The following is a 20677-nucleotide window of genomic DNA, read 5'->3' as shown; positions in this document are numbered from 1 at the left end:
GGCAGGCAGCTCGGGGCGGACATGTGGGGTGGCGTCTCAGAAGATCACGAAGCCCTTTGCAAATAAAGGGCCTCATTACCGCTCACCCTGTGGGGGTCCTCGAATGCCTGACTTTGATTCTGAGGCAGTTGCCAGGCTAGAAGGCACACAACTGTTGCCTGTTAGAGCTGGAAGGGTCCTTGGGGACCATCTGCCCAGCCCCCCCCCTCCCCGCAGCAGGAAGCGAGGCCACAGCCCCACAGCTCTAGCCAGGCGGGTGGAAGCCGGGCCTGAGGAAGGCTGTCTGGCTGCACGGGAGGCTGGGCTGAAGGAGAGGCCCGCAGCGGGGCCCAGCTGGCCAGCCGGACTCCTGGCTGGGGGAAACTGGAGCATCTGGAAAGCATCATTCACTTTGACCAATCAATGTTTAAAGGCCAAACAAAGCCACAGCGAGCACAGCCAGGTTTTCCCCCCCCCACCTTCCAAGTCGAACAGCACATCTGGGTGTTTCATTTTAGCTCACGGTCATTTGCTGCCACGAGATTGCCTTAGTGGGGGGGGGGGACACGAGCCTCTTGCCACTAGAGGACACGTTTATCCACCTTTAACTCCCAGGAGTAGACTCATTTCACGAAAACAGAAACTCACACCTGCCTAAGGAAAACTGGAAATGAATATTTCCATACTTCAAGTTTTATTCTATTCCTGAACCAGGCCCTGGGGTGAGTCGAGGGTGGGAGCGGGCTTGGATAAAAGCAAAACTAAGCCCCTGCCCCAAGCTGTCTGCCACCTTGTGGGAGACACGAAACAGAACGAGTGTCAGATAGAAAAAAGAGCACTTGCTGTTCAAAACGACAGCCACACCCTCTTCCTTGAAGCAATCCCTTCCTTGGGGTCCCTTCTGGGACTCCACTCTCCCCTGGATCTTCTCCAGTCCCACCGGCCACGGCCCTTCCCATGTTGGGTTCCTGGATGGCTGGTCCTGAATCTCCTCTCATCTCCCTCTACTCTCTCTCCTGGACCAATTCCTCCTCTCCTGTGGCCCCAATTACCATCTCCTTGCCACCCACCCCCAAATTCACAGCTCCAGCCAAGCCCTTCCCTCTCAAGCCAGAAGGACACATCCAACATGGCTTGGGTGTCTGCGTGGTCCTCAGGACTCAACCTGTTTAAAACTATATGCATGCTGTTATGGGCTGAATTGTATCTTCCCAAGATGCATCTGTTGAAGTTCTAATCCTCGGTACCTCAGAATGTGACCGCAGGGACATCCCTGGTGGCACAGTGGTTAAGAATCCACCTGCCAATTCAGGGACACAGGTTCAATCCCTGGTCCGGGAAGATCCCACATGCTGCGGAGCAACTAAGCCCGTGCGCCACATCTACTGAGCCCGCGATCTAGAGCCCACGAGCCACAACTACTGAGCCCGTGTGCCACAACTACTGAAGCCTGAGCGCCTAGAGCCTGTGCTCTGCAACAAGAGAAGGTATTGCAATGAGAAGCCCGCACGCTGCAACAGAGAGTAGCCCGTGCTCGCAGCAACTAGAGAAAGCCTGCACGCAGCAACGAAGACCCAGTGCAGCCAAAAATAAATAAAATTTTTTTAAAAAGAAAAAATAATTCATTTACCTTTAAAAAAATGTGACTGCACTTGGAGAGGTGATTCAGTTAAAAGAAGGTCATTAGGGTGGACCTTAACCCAATATGACAGGCATCCTTATAAGAAGAGTAGATTAGGACACAGACACAGAGGGATGACGTGTGAGGACACAAGAAGAAGATGCCCATCTGTAAGGCAAGGAGAGAGGCCTCAGAAGGAACCAGCCCTGCTGCTACCTTGACTTTGGACTTCCAGCTTCCAGAATCATAAGACAACAAATGTCTGTTGTTTAAGCCCCCCAGTCTGTAGAACTTGGTGGTGACAGCCCTTGCAGACCGATACGCACACTTTCACCCCACCTGGCTTGCCTCCTGTGCTCCCTCCTCTGTGAAAAACACGTCCACCAGGCAACTGCCCAAGCCAGGAAGAAGCTGAAGATTCCTCCAAATCCTTCTCCTCTGTGTCTTCCACAGTGGTCCACGGCCACACCTGGGCACTTGGACTCCTAAATAGCTCTTAAATCCATTAACTTCCTTCCATCTCTTCAGCCCCGCCCCCTCCCTTCTCCCACCCACTAGCCACGAAATAGGCAGAACTGCCAAGTTCAGTGTTTCTCAGGAGCTGTAGCCCCAATGAGCACGACCACATGTGGCCACCGCTGGGTGAGCGCTCGGTGGCTACAGCGTCCTGCGTGTGGGTGCCACCCAGACGTTGCTTCCCAGGATGCCACACTCCTGTGGTATTCAGAAATCACACCAGGGACTTGGGCGTTACACCAGTTCACACGTTTTGCAGCCACAGAAGGCAATCGTGCTGTAATTTCAGAGTGAGGTGCTTAGGAGTGTAAGAGGTCCCTACTCTGGGCTCCTCTCAACTCAGAAATCCCCCCACCCTGGACTCAGACTGCTGTCACCATTAACCAGAAAACATCTCCTAGGAGGAAGTGGGAGGCTGAGGCCCCGTGCTCACCAAGCATCCCCCCACCAGGCCTTCCCTGGGTGCTTTGCCAAGAACGTGGCCTCTGGGTTCACTGAAATGAATGGAACGTCCGCAAGATTTATGTGTCTGCATGCTTTCTCCCCAGGCCTCGGCAGGCTCATTTCACACACACCCAGGACACAAGCACCAGGGGCACCAAACAAGTATGAAAAGAGACAGGCTAGAATCTTGCAACTATCAGATGTAGAAAGATGCTATTGACACAAATGTTAGGTTCGTGGTTTGAATCACCGATGGGAGCCTAACCCGGAATGCTGGTCAGGGGCGGAGAAGAGAGGGACAGGGCCCTTCCCTAACACTCACAGCCAGACCCTGCTCACAGCAGCCACACCTGTCTCCTAGGACCCACGCTCGACTGCAGGAGGTGGACCGTGACGGAGGTATGCAGTGAGAGCGGCAGGACCCAGAGGAAGGAAGGAGGGAGCTGCTCCTGAAAAGAGACCAAAACCACCGATGAAAGGTGAACAAGAGGTATTTGCCAGGCAGACCGGGTGAGACCGACAGCCTAGGCAAATGTCTCGTACGGGGTGGGAGGTTACGGTACCTCTGGAGCAGAGTACGTAGGGGCGCCCAAGAGCAGACGTGGCTGCAGGGACAGGCAGGAGGCTGACCATGGAGGGCTTTGGAGCCATACCCACCTGCTCTGAGGTTATACGGATGGATGCCCAGAGGATTGAGTGGAGTGATCGGGTCAGATTTGTGTATTTATTTACTTATTTATTCATTCATTCTTTGTTTTTGGCCGCACCACGCAGCTGGTGGGATCTTAGCTCCCCGACCAGGGATCCAATCTGTGCCCTCGGCAGTGAAAGTGCAGAGTCCTGACCACTGGACCACTAGGGAATTCCCAGATTTTTTTTTTTTAAAGAAGCTTGACCTCATGGTCCTTGTATTTTCAAATGACAACCTCAGTTTCCCCATCTCTCAAATGGGGACAATAATAGAACGTACCTCATGGGGCTGTGGTGCAGATTAAACGAGTTAATACAACCAGACATGCTTAGCCTCGTGCCCGGCACATGCATCGTAGCTACAGATCGGCATGACCTATTTTCTTGTCGTGTCACTGTTGTCATTGTTCGTCAGGCCCGGGATGGCAGGCTCAGGAGCACATGGCCTGCGCACTTGTGTTGATGGCCTCCTTGCTAAGGAAAGTCAGTGCTGCGCAGTGTGAAGCTGTTTACTGCACACGGACGCCAGGCCAAGGGGTGAATGGTGGCTTGGGCACCGCCCCCTGCAAGGTGGCCAAGCCGTGTGCTTGGACACGGGACCACACCCATCCAGAGAGCCAGCCGACACCCTTTTCCAATTTGCCAAGCCCTGCATTGGGAGAAGGGGCTGGGGGCTTTTCCTGATTCGTGCCTGATGTCCTGGGGTCCCCCTGGAGAGGTGCTGCCATTTGGGGTGAGGGCTGGAAGCGAAGAGGCATCTCAGAGTGGTGTTGGGGGCGGGGGCAAATTGGGAGGGAGGTCTGCCCCCTTGATTCCCCCAGGTCAAGGCCCCTTCCATGGAGGGGTCAGTTAGAGGCTGACCAGGGTCAGTTAGAGGCTCATGGAATTCCACATTAAAGGAGAACCCACAGAACTTCAGAAGTGAACGTTCCCAGCGTGTATCTCCTCCAGCCCCAGCCTGTGCGTCATGTTCAACACAGAACTTAGAGTCAAATAAACCTGTGTTCAGATCTCAGTGTCCCCAAGCCCCTGTGGCTACGGCTTGACCCCCTAGGGCTCGGCTTTGTCATCTAGAACATGGTGTGATGCTAACAGCTCCCCTGCACAGGGTAGACAAGAGCCTGACATGAACAAACACGCAGATGGCAACTAGCATGGTGCCTGGCACAGAGCAGACACCCCAGAAATGCCAGCAACGTGCCGTCCATCCAAGGTGGGGGAAACATGCACGAATACTTTCCACCGATACCTAAAATATGAACGTCGAAATCTGGACAGAGGTTTATTTTAATTAGCTAGCAGTGGGAAAGGTTGCTTCAGGAATGTGAGTGCTTGATGATTTCCCCAGGTGGTAGGGAAAAAATATGAAATGACAAAAACAAACCGAGAAACATTCTTGAGGGAAAAAGAGACAGAGAGTCCTGTTAATAGCACCACCTAAATATAGAAAAGTGTATTTTTGTAGATGGCAAAAATGGTGCCCAAACCGGGGAAGAAAATGCTGGTTCTTCCCAAATTTCCCAGCTAGCTCTTTCTTGAATCCAGGTGGCCAGGCACATCTGGAAGCTCCAGCTGACGGAGTGTCAGTGTGTCCACCTGACTTCTGGGCACCGTCCAATGCAGAGGGACAAAGCTTAACGATTTTCCAACCCTTCCCATAAAATCCAGTAGAGCGGCCCGACTGGGAAACCTGGTTCTTTCTCACCTGGTTGGGGAAGTAAGATCTCACGAGCCACCTGGTGTGGCCAAAAAAAAGAGAAAAACTTAAAAAGGAAAAGATGAACACGGCTCCACAAAGGGCCTTCCCCTTTGACCAATTTTGAGGCAGAATTTGGTCAAATCGCTTCACAAACATATGGGAGGCCTGGAGCCCCCCAAGCCCCTAATTGGGAACAGGTTATCGGAGACATCCACCGGGAGTCGCCATGTGGTCCCCAACAGCGGCCTTCCCCGCCGAATTCTTTTGCTCTGATTCCCACATAAGCCATAACAACACCATGCAGAACCAATTACGCCCGGCTCCGAAGAGGAGGCCGCAACTCTGGTCGGGGTGGCTGGAAGGGGACCCCCTGGGACGGCCTCCTCTGCGGGGGGCCACCCTGCTGTCAGTCCTGTGACCCGTCTGTGCCCGGAGCCCGCGCCTGCCCTCCCAGAGGAAAACCCCACAGCATTTATCGTGAACTCGCTGAAAAGCTGGAGTGTTCCGTGGGTGACCAAGAAATTGATGACCCCAGAGCTGACCACCGGTCGGGAGCCGCTGTGGCATCAGCCGTTTGGAAAGGGTGGGTGGTGGGTCCGTTTATATTAAATGAGTGGACAGTGGGGACTTCCCCTTCCAGATATCCATTTACAGCTGCAGAAGGGCCCTTCAGTGCTGAATCCAAACGAGCTGTGGCATGGGGAGGGCGGGGTTTGGATGGGTGGGAGCTGCTGGGTGGTGGGAGCTGTCTGGCATCCGATTAAATAATGCATCCGAGTGCTCTATCAGCAAACATCTGCGGGTGCCAACGTCAGGTTCAAAGCCTGGCTCCACTGTTGACTGGCTGTGCGATCTTGGGCCAGCGACTTAGCTGAGTAGGGCCTCGATTTCTCACGCGCAAATAGGTGTAATCATAGTGTGCAGCCCACAAGCCTTTGTCAGGATTCAATGAAATAATCCAAGCAAAATGCTTAGGATACGGCACAGATGCAGCAAGCGTTAGCTACTATGAAGATTCTACCAGGGCTTCCCTGGTGGCGCAGTGGTTGAGAGTCCGCCTGCCGATGCAGGGGACGCGGGTTCGTGCCCCGGTCCGGGAAGATCCCACATGCCGCGGAGCGGCTGGGCCCGTGAGCCATGGCCGCTAAGCCTGTGCGTCCGGAGCCTGTGCTCCGCAACGGGAGAGGCCACAACAGTGAGAGGCCCGCATACCGCAAAAAAAAAAAAAAAACCACACTGAGCTCGTTAGCTTTGTCCTTCGGGTGTCTTGGGCAGACTGGTAGAAGCCGGTTAGGGAAATGGGGATATGCACTCCCCCGGAAAATATTTAGTTCCTAGCTGCCTTCTAAGAACAAAGCAAAGGAGCAAACGCATCCAAGTTTGTTGTTCATCAGAGCCCCCTGAGGCTGCAACAGGTGGCCTCCCAGCACTCGGAGACACTGGTCCAGTCCCAAGGTGCCAGTTCTAGGTGAGGGGGGGGTTGGGCCAGGGTCATCTGTGCCCCGCACCGTGAGTTCCAAACGCAAAGCCCAGGTGAAAGGCTATTAAGAATTGGAAAGGGGGTGCGGGAGAGCTTGCGGCATGCCTCATCTGTCCGATGCCCAGCACTGCCCGTCTGCTGTCCTGCTAAGGCACTGGCAGCTTCCCCAGACCACAGGCATTGGTCCATCCTTTTGGCCTTTTCAAGGCTCAAGATTTTCTCAAGCTGGCCCTGCCCCTCTCTGCTCCCTCCTTCTGGAAACTTTCCTTTCAGTCATTCCTAACTACCCATCCTGGAGCCCCACCTGGCAGGGATGGCATCTGGGTCATCTCCATGTGCCAGAATCCTGCCACCAGACCATCAGTTCCATTATCCAGGACGTGGTGGACCGGAAGAAGGGGTACAGTCTCCCCCAGGGTGTCCTAGTCTCAGGGCAGTTTCTGGAAGGTCCCCTCTTGTGTTAAATCCTAGGTATGGGTTGATATTGTTGTTATTTACATTTTTCTTGGAAGGTGGGGTTCAAGTGGAGAAACCGATGGATTTGCACTCCAGTTCAGTTCTCAAAAAAGGCCATGGCCAAATGGAATCTATGTGGGTTTCTCCAAAGATCACTTTGGCTGGAGGGGTAGGGAGTGGCTGTCAGAGGTGGACAAGGAGAGGCTGCTGCAATGCTCCAGACTCTGGAGGAGGACCCCAAACCAGGACAGGGACCAGGGGGCTGGGGAAGAGGGGACCAAATCAGAGAGCAAAGGGCCAGCACTTGATTGATGTGAGAGCAGCATGGGCGGTGGACGGGGGAGACGGGGAATGATTCCCAGCTTTCCTGCCCAGGACGAGGTGGTGCCTTTCATCAGTGTGGAATCTGAATACAGCAGAGCAGTTCTGGAGAGAATGATGAGCTCAGTTTGGACGTGTTGAGTTTGAGATGCATGTGGACATCCAGGTGGCGAGCTCTAGTGGCAGACGAGAAAAGCTGGAGGTGGGTGCTGGAGGCGTAATCTGGGCTGTGGGGTATTTACTACCAGCTGGTGATGCCTTCCCCCCATCCACTTCATCCCAGTCTTCCTGATGCCTGGATGGAAGAGTGTTGCAACATCCCGAGGTGATTTATAGGGAAAACGTCTTGTGTGTTTGTTTCTCAGCACTGCCTTCCAAGTGGGAATCTAAAACCCCACATTCTGATCCTAAGTGTAATTTCCAGTCATTTCCACCGACAACATTTGGTTCTTATTATCAAAAGATACTCACACAGATGTAGCATTAAAAATCTTGGCTTCGATGGATAAAGAAAACAAGATAATCTAAAGTACTGCAGCAACCCTCAGACACTTACGATTCCAAGAAATGGTTGTTGGATAACTGCTCTAGAATATCCACTTTCCAGGGTGTTTCTGGGTGGAAGAAAGCCAGCCCTTTGGTAAATTTCAGGCCGTTCATCTGAACCTTCAATCAGGAATGTCCTAGGGCCTTAGATGGTGAATTAGGCATGGGCCTTTCCCCTTGGTGTCTCCTGACCCGACACACATCCAGGCACACAGACAATGCTCACTAAGGGTTTGTTGACTGAAAAAAGAAACAGCTGAATACCGTAAGTCAGGACATGCTAGGTTTTCTCATTTGACATTTCCTTTCAAAGGTTCCGAGGGCTTAAATTACGGGGAAAGGAAGCTTCTGTAAGTCAGAAATGGAAACATATTTATGCGGAACTGATGTTTTGAACTTTAATGGAGAACTTTATCTTTCCTGTGTCAAATTCTATATTAGTGGTTTGGGGTCCCCTCAAGCATCGGTAATTAGTAGAGGGCTCCTCGTTCGTGAGTCCTGGTTATCCCCAAAGTATATTTTTTATGTAGTAATAGCTAACATTTATGAAGTACTTCTTACGTGCCAAGCACTTTAACAAATTATCTCGTTTAATTCCCACAACAATTCTGGGACGATGATATGCTTATTATCCTCATCTTGCAGTCATGGTGACTCGGCCATTTTTCCAAGGGCCCACGGCTAGTGGGAGGCAGAGCTGGTATTTGAGCCTAAGGAATGTGACCCCGCGGCCCAATTACTGACTGTTCCTGTTTCTGAGCCAACGGTGAGCCGGGGGTGGGTGGGATGGGCCTTCACGAACATTCATCTGCTTATTCCTTTCGGGAACCCTGAGACATAGGTCGTGTTCTGAACCCACTCTACAGCTGGGGAAACTGAGCCTCACAGAGGTGAAGCCGTGTGACATGACAGAGGCTGAACCTGGGTCCAAGGACGCCAGCATGCCCCTTTGTCTTCCCACCGGCCCCAGGACTCTGCTCCTCCCTCTGTAGCCCCTGATTCTCCCCAGTGCCCGAGACTTAGTCTCTGTTAGACAGCAGGTCTCCATCGGGTCTCCCAGGGGCACCCAGGCTGAGAGGGCTCAGCCTCAGCCCTGGGAACCTCCAGGACCCTCCGGGGCCTCAGTGCAATTGTGGCCGCACCATGCGCGGCTCAGGGGGCAAAAGAGATGGACCACGTGCCGCTAATACCACGTGAAGGGAGCCTGGATCCCGGTACCCGTCCTTCCTTTCCACATCTCCCGTGCTGTTCGTCCCGTGCACACGGCCACATGAACAGAATCGAGAGACTGATCCAATTCCGTCCCTCTTAGGAGGTTTGCTTGCTTAGCAGGTCTGAGTCAAGGGAAGCCTCTCTTTCTCCCCGTGTGGTGCCCCAGGGACCAGCCAGTCCCCTGCCCCACCCACCCAGCCCAGGAGAGAGGACTGGGCTCCCCGAGAACAGCCTGAAATCATCCAGGATGCTGCCAGCTGCGGCTCGAGCACCCAGAGCCCATTCTCACTGTCTGCCCTCCACCGCATCGTGGTGTCATGGGGTCCAGGAGCGGCGGTTTACAGAAGCCTCTGTGCACCAGGCCTCTGCCCATTAGCCCAGCAAGGTGAGCAGGTTTATCTCCAATATACAGATGGATGGCGGAATCCAAAGTGGGCTTTGGGACCACACAGCGCAGATGCCCATCCCGGCTCAGTACTGCCTGGCTTTGAGCAAATCCCTTCACCTCTCGGAGCCCCAGTTTGTTCATCTCATCAGCAAAATGGGTGCCCTCCAGGGGTTCTTGACCTGGGCCCACAGATGCCTGAGAGATCCTTGGAAAGGGTGGAGGGGGTTCCATAAAAGAGGATGGGGAAAAGTTACCTCTTTATTTCAACCAACCTATAACTGAAATGTGGCGTTTCCTTCCACCATGAAGGCACAGAGCTTCCAGAGGAGTGTTAGTAGCCCCTGTGATCTGTCATCAATTAATGGCTGTGGCTACTTCGAAATTACAATCACTGGGCTTCCCTGGTGGCACAGTGGTTAAGAATCCGCCTGCCAATGCAGGGGACACAGATTTGAGCCCTGGTCCGGGAAGATCCCACATGCCGCGGAGCAACTAAGCCCATGCACCACAACTACTGAGCCTGTGCTCTAGAGCCCACGAGCCACAACTACTGAGCCCGTGTGCCACAACTACTGAAGCCCACACGACTAGAGCCCGTGCTCCGCAACAAGAGAAGCCACCGCAATGAGAAGCCCGCGCACCGCAACAAAGAGTAGCCCCTGCTCGCCACAACTAGAGAAAGCCCACGCGCAGCAACGAAGACCCAACTCAGCCAAATAAGTAAATAGATAATTAATTAAAACAAAATTACAATCACCATTAGATCTGTCACCGGTCTTGCTGTTTAATGCGTTAATTTGTCAGTGCCCTTCCTGAAGTGTGTGTCTCAGAGGAAAGGAGCCCTCAGCTGGCCAGCGGGGTCTGTCTCAGCTCCTCAGCTACGTGAGGTCCCTCTGTGCGCACAGCCAGCCCGCCTGATCGGTTAAACCACCTGTCGCCCAGCGTCTCCTGCATGGAGGGGAGGGTTTGAAAAAGGACTAACTCTTTTTTTTTTGATTAATTGAAGTGTAGCTGATTTACTATGTAGTGTTAATTACTGCTGTACAGCTAAGTGGCTCAGTTATACCTGTATATACATTCCTTTTCATATTCTTTTCCATTATGGTTTATCCCAGGACTTTGAATATAGTTCCCTGTGCTATACAGTAGGACCTTGTTGTTTATCCATCCTATATACACCAGTTTGCACCTGGTAATTCCAAACTACCAATCCTTCCCTCCCCCACCCCCCTTCCCCCTTGGCAACCACAAGCCTCTTCTCTATAGGATTGACTCTTTAATGCCCAGTGCAGGCCTCTCCTGGTAGGCTCAGCCCAACATCCTTTTGGAGGAAGGCATCCATTTTGGTAACAGAAACTCCTTCAAACAGTTACTCGGTTCCCAAACCTTGGCATCACCCTTGACCCCTCTTCCGATCTGTCATCATGTCTATTTGCTCCATCTCTAAATTTGTCCAGAGGCATGTCACTTCTCTCCACGTCTGCTGCTTCACCCGGGTCCAAGCTACCATCGTCGCCTGCCTGGATCATTACTGCGGGCTCCCTGATCGGCTCCCAGCTTCATCATTGCCCGCCCCACCCCCCCGCCATGCTTGTCTCACCACAGCAGCCAGAGAAGCCATTCAACATGCAGGTCAAACTGTTCCTCGCTAAAAACCCTCCAGAGGCACCAGTCTGACTCCCAGTAGAAGTCACAGTCCTTGCAACCTGGACCGTCACTGAGAATCCAGCTCCCCCCACCCCTCCCCCTCCCCCACTGTGCTCCAGCCACGCCAGCCTCCTGGACCACCCAAGCAACGTCCCTCCTCAGGACCTGTGTGCTTGCTGTTCCCTCTGCCTGGAAAGGTTTTGGTCCTCACACCTTCAGGTTCTTCTGTCAATGTCTTCTTCTTGCTGAAGCCTTCCCTGGGGTAGTGGGCACTGTGACGTGCGGTCCTGACCCCTCTTCAGGAGCGAAGGACTTGTCCCCTGGCTGCTGGGAGGTGCCCTCGGCTCTCAGCCCCTTTGAGGACTGTCTCAGCTGAAGAAAACCTCCTGTTCAAGCACATGCATCCTTCCAAGGCAGCCTCATCCGATGCTGGTGAACGTGGGGGATTTGAGACAATTCTGAAGGCTCATCTGTGTCCAGAACTCCATGGGGCGCTGGCTGAGTTCTTCGGCTTCAGTCACAGCTCAACTCCTCCCAAAGCCCAATCCTGCTTCCTTCCCTTCCTCCTGCCTATGTGGATTCCAACTGTCCTCCCCAATAAATACCCCCACGGGAATCCCCAAATCAGCATCTGCTTCCCCGGGAGCTCAGTTATCCCGGTCACCCAACCTAAAATCGCAGAGCTTCTCCTCAAATTCACACTCCCTCAGCCCTTCCTTCCCTGCTCGTCAGCACCCATCACCACCTACAACCACAGATTCACTTGTTGATTGTCTTTCCTCCCACCAGAATGTAACCTCCATAAGGACAGGAACTTGTTTTGCTTTGGCCTTTCATTGCCCAGAACAGTACCTGGCGCCATAATCGTCCACTCAGAATTTGCTGAGTGAACGAGTGAGTGAACAGCTACACCATCCTTGACTCGTAGTCAACAAATTCCTCCAAATCCTTTTCTCACACTCTGTCGACTATGACATTCCGAGTTTGCGTAATTGATTTCGGGGCCTGATTCCAGATCTCGACAACCTGTCACGGCTACATTCCGTCCTGCTGATTGTGTCGGTCCTGCTTCTGACTCTAATCCCCTGGAGAACTGAGAAGCATACATTTTGGAGCTTCGTCCAAGTCACCATCAAAAATGCTGCACAGAACAAAGTGGCTCTCACAGCCATATTCTCGGTAGCATTTCTGTCTGCTTTTGTTGATCTTGTCTGCGTACTGATTTGCTTGTTTATTTCCGTCCCCTCGTTAGCCTACACATCTTGGTAACGGCTGCAGCCCAGGGCCTAGCACTGTGCCTGGCATATTACAGGCTCTTGATACACAAGCATCAGATGAATGAACGGCTCTCCCCCTTACAGAATGTGACTTTGAATCTGCCGGAAGAGGCTTTCGGCATTAATCCGTGAGTTACCAGGGTTGGGATATGAGCATGAGGGTCGTGTTGTGCTGGCCTCTTGGCCCTATCGCCCCCAGGAAGTGGGTGCCACATTTCCACACCCAGGCCTCGCTGGTTAGGCTCTCTGACCCCTTGGGGCACCTCTCAGGGACCACTGTAGGGACATGCTGCCTGGTACTCCCTGTGGCTCCCAGGAGTGCTGGTCCTTGGACTTCCAGTGCCATCCCCCGGATCTCTAACAGGAGCGCCGCGGAACTGAGCCGCGGATCTCTCTGTTATCAACCAAGCCACTATGATTAGGAAACACCGTGTGCCTGGACTGTCATTTTCCCCACACTGAGATTTTCCCCAGCAACTCCTCAATCATCACACAAACAAGACCCCGGTGGGTTCACCCACTTGCTCTCTAGACGTGTCCTGAGTATGTCAGAACACTGGGTGGACCTGCTCAGGCTCAGGCTATGAAACTCACGCCCCACACATCATCAATCTCATTCAACAAATACATGTCATGTACCGTTCAAGGATCCGGGAACAGTAGCGAATAAAGTCAAGTCCCTGCCCTTTAGGAACGTACATTTTAGCGGCGGGGGGTCAATATACACATCAGGTGATATATGCCATGGAGAAAAATAAAGCAGGAGAGGAGGGAGGCGCCATGGAGGAGGGGTGTTGCCCTTTTACTTAGGGGGCAGGAAAGGGCCTCACTGAGAAGGTAACTCTTGAGATGAGTCCCTAAGGAAGTGGTACAGTTGGCCACAGGGATACTCCGAGTAAGAGGATTTTAAACTGAGGGAATAGCCGGTGCAAAGGCCCTGAGGCAGGAGTGTAATTGGCATGCTCAGTGGAGAGCAGGGAAGTGAGGACGGCGGAGCAGAGTGAACAAGGGGGCGGGGGCGTGCGCAGGAGAGGAGGTGGGAGAGACCGCAGACAACGGGGTCAGATGGGGCTCAGAGACAACTGGCTCCACTCTGAGTGAGCTGGGAGCCACGGGAGGGTTTGAGTGAAAGGACAGACAGACAGTCTGACTTGCATTCTCCCTTGGTTTCTGGGGCTATTGTGTTGAGAAGGAATGTGCAGACAAGGGGAGAAGCAGGGGTACCAGTGAGGAGATAAGGGCTTGGACAAGGGGTTAGCCATGAAGGTGGTAAGAAGCAGTCAGATTGTTCATATACTTTGAAGTCCAGCCAACAGGATTTGCTGACAGAATTGGACGTGGGATGTGAGAAAGAGAAAATCCAGGGATGAATCCATCCTTTTTGGCCTGAGCAGTTGGAAGAATAGGATTGCCATTGACTGAACTGAAAAAGAGTGTGAAGGAACAAGTTTGGGATAGAGCTGCTTGGACACATTCATTCTGACCGTCTGTTAGACAGCCAGTTGAAGCTATCAAGTCGGCGTTTGATGCTGAGCCTGGGATTCAGGGCCAAGGTCGGGCTAGAGAGATACGTTGGCAAGCTGTCCCCCATCTCCAGTTTCTGGGGTTCTGCTAATCATACTTCCGGGCACTCTGTCGGGGGTTCAGCCTGTGGGACTTGGGGGTCAACGCCTGGCTCCACGTGTAACTGGCTCCAGGACCTTGGGAAAGTCAGTCCCATTCTCTGAGTCTCGGTTCCTCAACTGGGAAATAAAACTAGCAATAATACACTAGTTTCATGAAGGTTTTAATCACCGAATATAGGCTGTGCCAGTGTTGTGCTGACCTCACAGAGCAGCAGCCATGGATGCCGTTATATTTTGCTGGGCGTGTTTATTGTTGTTGCAAACCCACTGCCCTCTGGGCCTCTGGTTAACTCTGAGCCATGTCCCCCTGGCCACAGTGATGGGGACCAGAGATGGGGCCTTGACCTCCGCACTGCTGATTTGAAAGGATGTCCTGGTCTAATCAGACTCCCTGGGCATGAATTTGAGTTGGGGATGAGGAAATTGGGGCCATCAGTGGTGGGTCTGGAGCCGAAAGGCCATTCTGGGTCACTTCCCATGTGAGCAAGCCAAGGACAGAGTGACCTTGAGTGAGAGACTTCGTGGTGGCTGGTTGGATCCTGCTGTCATCCCAGGGAGGCCCAGATGGCCGTCAGGCCTGTGCTCAGCCTCCTTGAATTCCCACTGGACATCCAGCCAACAAAGGCGTATCTGTTGAGCCCAGGAGCCTCAATGGGAACCTTACGGGGTGATGAGTTCACGGCTCAGCCTGCTGTGGAGGAGATGGGCCCAGCTGCTTCTTTCTCCAATGGGCTCTGGAATGTTCCGTCCCCAACAATCGTGGACGATGGGGTTGAAGTCTCTTTGGGCGCTGTTAAAACAAGTGTGTTTTGAAAGCTTTCTAGAACTTCTGGTAAAAAGCAAAGAGCCGTGAAATCACAGGCATTCCATTTTCCCACATCTCTATCCATGTCCACATTCTGGGGCCATAACCAGCACTGGGAATTGGCCACGGAGGCACTGGATTCATCCCTCGCTTGGCAAAAGGAAAGAAGGAAGGCAGGGACTGCGCTGGTGGCGCAGTGGTTAAGAATCCGCCTGCCAGTGCAGGGGACACAGGGGTTCCAGCCCTGGTCCGGGAAGATCCCACATGCCGCGGAGCAACTAAGCCCGTGCACCACAGCTACTGAGCCTGCGCTCTAGGGCCCGCGAGCCACAACTACTGAGCCCACTTGCCACATGTACTGAAGCCCGCGCACCTAGAGCCTGTGCTCCGCAACAAGAGAAGCCACCGCAATGAGAAGCCCGCGCACCGCAACGAAGACCCAACGCAGCCAAAAATAAATAAATAAATATATTTTTTAAAAAAAGAAGGAAAAGAAGGAAGGCAGACCTAACAGCCACAGGATGGGCAAAACCAGCTTGGCCGGCCCTGGGCAGAGGGGTGGCTAGTTTCCAAGATGGGGCAGCGTGAACCTGGGGGCAACGGCGGGGCCCCTGCGTGGTTGTGGAAAGCGCAGAGGGAGGCCCCACCCTGCAAGTGCTTCCTCCGTGTAGCTCCGTCTTGCTCTCACTAGGCTCCTTCCAAATCCTTTCATCAATGTCTTAACGTCATGTGGACACATCGCACACGATCAGGAAGACGCCTCGTTTGGAAAATGTACCCGAGGCGCCAGCTCCATACTCCCCACCACCCCGCCCCGCCATGTACCTGCCTGTGACCAGGAGAGAAGCATGGGGACCAGTCACCGCCTCAGTGCGCCGATGCTGTAAAGTGGCTGTCGCAGCCCGTTACACCCACAGCCTCCAGAGCAGCCCCGTCTACCTGCCTGGAGAGACCAGAGGCACACGGGGAAACGAGGCGGCCGGGGGTCGGGGCCCTGCGGAGGGCTGGCGCATGCGAGGCAGAAACGCCACCTGCTGGTGGACTTCAGCATGGGCAGCTGGCAGCCAGCTCGTTTCCCACTGTCTGGTAGCAGGTGTGTTAAGGCCCCTGCTTTTGCTGTCTGGCTGGGGGCTGGGGTGAAGTGGGGTCTTGGTGCTTTTTTCTTTACATTTCCATCATTCAAAAAAAAATTGCCTCGTGCCCTTTGCAGCCAACGCCCCTCCCCTGACCTAGGCAAACACAGAATACTTCTGCGCACTGTAGAACTTCACGTATAGACAATTGTATTCGTGTACTTTTTGGGGCCTGCTACAATGTTTCTGACTACAGTTCTGATTCATCCATTTTGTTGGGTATATTAGTAATTTGTTTCTTTTAATCGGTGAGTGGTATGGGTGTCACATTTGTTTATCTGATCACCTGGCGATAGACATTTTTGTTGATTCCAGTTTGGGGCTATTATGAATAAAGATGCCAGGGACACTTCTGTAAACGTCTTCTTGTGGACATATGTTTTCATTTCTCTTGGAATAGTTGGTCATAGGGTAAATGTATGGTTACTTTGTTAGATGTTAACTATATGGTTAAATGTAGAGTTAAATGTTAGCTTTAAATGTTTATGGTTAATTTTGTGAAAACTGCCTCTTTTCCACCAATAATGGATTAAAGTTCTAGTTGCTCTGTATCATGGTCATCATTTGGTATGGTTGTTTGTTTTTTTTTAACTTTAGCCATTCTAGTGCCTATGTAATGGTATCTCATGGGTTTTTGAAACACTGAGATATAATTCACATACCATAATATTCACCCTTGAAAAATGTACAACTCAGCGGGTTTTAATATATTCAGAGCTGTGGAACCTTCACCACTATTTAGCTTCATAACATTTTCATCACTCCAAAACCCTTTAGTTCCTGGCAGAACACTAATCTACTTTCTGTCTCTATGGATTTGTGTATTCTGGACAGTTCATACAGATGGAATGACAAAATGTGGCCCTTTGTGTCTGGGTCCTTTCACCTAGCGTACTGTTTTCAAGGTTCATCCGCATTGTGGCGTTTCACAGGACTTTATTCCTCTTTATGGACAAATATTCTGTTGTATGTATACACACACACGTTTTGTTTACTCATTTCGTTGTCAATGGACATTTGGGTTGTTTTCAGTTTTTGGTTATTGTGAATAAGGCTGCTCTGAGCATTCATGTACAAGGATTTTTTGGTGTTTTTTTGTTTTTTCTGGCTGCACCGTGCAGCATGCAGAATCTTAGTTCCCGGACCAGGGACTGAACCCTCAACCCCTGCATCGGGAGCACAAGGTCTTAACCACTGGACTGCCAGGGAGGTCCCATGTACAAGTTTTTGTATGGGCATGTTTCTACTTCTCTTGGGCATATACCTAGGAGTGGAAAAAAAAAAAAAAAAGAGTGAGCATACGGGTGTGAATTCTCAAAGACCACCATCATCATCACTATCACCATCATCACCAACCATCATCACCAGCATCACCATCATCATCACCAGCAACGCCACCATCATCACCACCATCACCATCATCTTATCACCATCATCGTCATCACCACCGTCATCACTCTCACTGTCTCAGCCACAGGGAAGACTCACTGGTCTCTAGCAATCTCTCTATCCCTAAGAGTGTAGCCACCTTCCAAGTTTTCAGATTAATGCTGAGGTCTCAATGTTGACGCTCACCCTTTACGAGGGTCTCTCATCTTCCTTCTGATTATTAGTCCCCAGAACTTGGGTTTCTGTTATCAGTCTTTGCCACCAGGGCAGCCCCAGCTTCTTTTTTTCGTTACCGTTCACTGTTCTGGTTTCAGTCCATTGTTCCTTCTTGTGTGTGTGTAACTTTTTCATGGTTTCATTTACCCTCTTGTGAGCTCAGCAATGCATATAAAATGCTGGCTGTAACTTGTTCAGGATCTAGCTGAATTGTAGTGGACGGACTTTTTAGGATATTTAATCTGCCGTACACATCATTCCTCTGGAAGCAGAAATCTGTGAAGAATGGGGACGATAATCCTGACCTCTGAGGATTGTTGCAAGGAACCAAGATCTGTAAAAGGAATGTACTTAGCATAGTGCTTGTCACAGATGCAGCCTGCCTGCAGTATCCATTCTGAAGTGGGAGGTAGACCAAAGCACTGAATACAACATGACGCACTGTTTACTCTTCAACAAAGACAAAAGTTAGGCCAGGTGCCCGGGACAAAAGCACCACCTCAGTCTGTGGGGTTTGTGTGCTTGAGCTGGGCCTCTCTGTGGCTAGATGGCCTGAGCACTAAAGCAGGAGTCAGCATGACCCGGGTTTGGATCCCTGCTCTTCTCTTCTCATGCTGTGACATTATTGATCTCTCTAAACCTCAGTCTCCTTAACTGTGAATCAAAGTAATAGACAACTGCCTATCTCACAAGTTGGTTGCAAGGATCCAATGACATTATGTCAGTGACACTGTCTACAATGCAGCATGTAGATGTCAGAGGTTATTAGGCAGGTAGAACTGGAGAGAGGGAGGTGACGTCTTGAGGCTACGGAGCTCTGTGTCCATGAAATGGGGCTGGCTGGTAGTGTTACCAAGTCCAAGCTCATACTGGCTTGATGGGCCAATATATTGAGAGACAAGTTGTTGGGACAGGGAATAGCAACTTTGTTTGAAAAGCCAGCGTATTGAGAAGACGATGGACTCATGTCCCAAAGACCCATCTTGCCTGAGTTAGAATTCAGGCTCCTTTTATACGAAGGGGAGTGGGGTAAAGTCAAGCATTTCCTGGTTCCCATCAGCCTCTGGAGAGGAGGTGTTCATTTCTTCCTCCCTGCAGTCATTCACAGGTGGGCCCGCTCTGGAGGTTTCCTGTGAGCTAAACAAAGGTATTTTAGCTTAACGCTCATTACCTGGGAGGCAGGGTTCCCAGAGATGGGCCACTATGTATAATTTAAGCTTATAGGCAACATCCCTTTAGTGATGAACTTGTAATAGAACACAAAGGTTCTTCCCCATTACAGTAGCAAGGGTGGTAGGGAACACTAAGGGTAGGGAGACTGATGGTGATTCAGCTTATCTGGGTTTGAAACCAGCTCCCCCCATTACTAGCTGTTTGACCTCCAGCAAGTTGATGACTTCTCTGCTCTTCAGCTTCCTCATGTGTAAAACCAGGATAAACAGCGATCATGCGGTTGTCGAGACGAGCTGATATTCCATGTAACACACTTCACTGAGTTCCTGCTTGGCACATAGTAGGTGTTGGATTAGCAGGAACCGTTCCTATAATGGGGGATATTTGGAAGCCAAAGGAGTGTGGCGTAAGCATAACTGGGCTGTCAAAGATTATGGAGGAACGTTTTACACTCTAACTATGTGAAATGTGTAAAATTGGATACGTGTGCTGCAATTTGCATATTTGGAAAACAGACAAAAGCAAGAGAAAAACACTCAGCAGGGGCGGGAAGATTCGCCAAAAGTTTTAAAAATAATTGCGTCAAATGATTTCGTACCAGTCCCTTATGCTGAGGATATCTGCTTTTCCCGTAGAAGATGCTTATTAAAAACTCTGGAGTGAGAATCTTGGAAGACCAGATGATACGAAAGGGCCAAATTCTGCATGAAATGGTGTGGGCAAGAACCAATTAAAATTTTATCTTCATTTGGACCACAGTTACTAGAGGGTACAAACTGCTGGACAAGTTATACACAGGAAGTCTGAACAGGTAAGGAGGCACTGACAAATAAAAAACGTTTCCAAATTATTCCTTTAGTCAATCTACCCTTTAGCAAAGTCAGAAGCGCTGACCCTTGAGCAGTGACTAGTAATAGTAACATAATTTTGCTAGGTTTTCCTAAAGGAGGGCAGTCCAAAGAAAATAGGCAGGGAAAGATACTAGTAAAAACATTGAGAACCAAAACGAAGTTTCTGATGTGTGCAAAGGTACACACTATTGAACACACACACTGTGTTGTGTGCAATTTCTGTTTATATGACTTCATCAGTAAAGATGTCCTATTGGTGAAACAATGACCCAGGATTTAAATATTCGTATTTGCCATTAAGATACTATGCAGCGTCCAGGGTCTTGATTCTACAAAGGCTCTTGGTTGTACAACACCATCTACAAACAGATACTAGGACAAAGGAGGCAGTGGGCCCTAGAGAGGAATAAAGGTGCACAGCTCACTTCTACAGTATGCAATCGTGAAACGCTGCGTGTGCTTGTTCTCTGTTGGGCCATCTGTAAAGTAGGGATAAGAGGACAGACAAAGGAATTCGGTTCTAGGATTATACCCCTTAGTCTGCAAATGAATTCAGTCTCCACATACTCAACTAGAACAGACTGGCAAGGCCAGGAGTAACACAGAGGCTACAAAGGAGAATCCTTGAATTATTTAGCATAGGGCTAATCCTTCCTTTTTCAGTTTTTCCCTCCATCACTCTGAACACTAGAACTTGAACTCAGAATAAAGATAAAGAACAATGTGCAAGTGACTTTTTTCCCCTTCCTAGCTATTTTATGTCGTCTTCTATTTTTTTTTAATTCTGATGTCGTTTATTGGCACAAAAATTACCAGATACAACATGGTGTCTAGACAAGGCTGCACCGTATATTTCGTGCATTTAGTTTAATATTTCTTTTGCTCCTAATTCCCAACATGTACTAGACCTTCCCCCTCTGTGTCAGCACCTCCGTGACAGCATTTCTGTATTCCATAGCTTCTTCTTTTTTTATAAATTAGACTTTAGTTTTTAGAGTCTAATTTCTTATAAATTAGACTTTATTTTTTAGGTTTACAGAAAAATTGAGTGGAAAGTTCAGAGACTTCCCATATACCTACTTCCCCCCTCCCCAGTTTCCCATGTTACTAACACCTAGCTTTAGTGTAGCACATTTGTGTAAATTAATGAGTCAATAGTGATACATCATTATCAACTCAAGTCCATAGTTAGGGTTTGCGTTTTGTGTC

At 50.7% G+C, this 20677-nt stretch overlaps 1 long non-coding RNA gene across 1 annotated transcript; it reads left to right on the top strand.

Annotated features, from left to right (window-relative positions):
* Positions 1 to 2820: 2820 nt before the first annotated feature.
* On the top strand, positions 2821 to 3746 carry LOC309829256. The gene is made up of 3 exons (XR_014297393.1): positions 2821 to 2836; positions 2922 to 3039; positions 3666 to 3746. It is a non-coding gene; the product is annotated as an uncharacterized lncRNA (long non-coding RNA).
* The last annotated feature ends 16931 nt before the right edge of the window (positions 3747 to 20677 follow it).

This window comes from Grampus griseus (assembly GCF_964374135.1).
Source record: "Grampus griseus genome assembly, chromosome: 11".
Classification (NCBI taxonomy): Eukaryota; Metazoa; Chordata; class Mammalia; order Artiodactyla; family Delphinidae; genus Grampus; species Grampus griseus.
The sequence above is the reverse complement of the archived record's forward strand: the minus strand, read 5'-3'. Positions and strand labels throughout refer to the sequence as shown.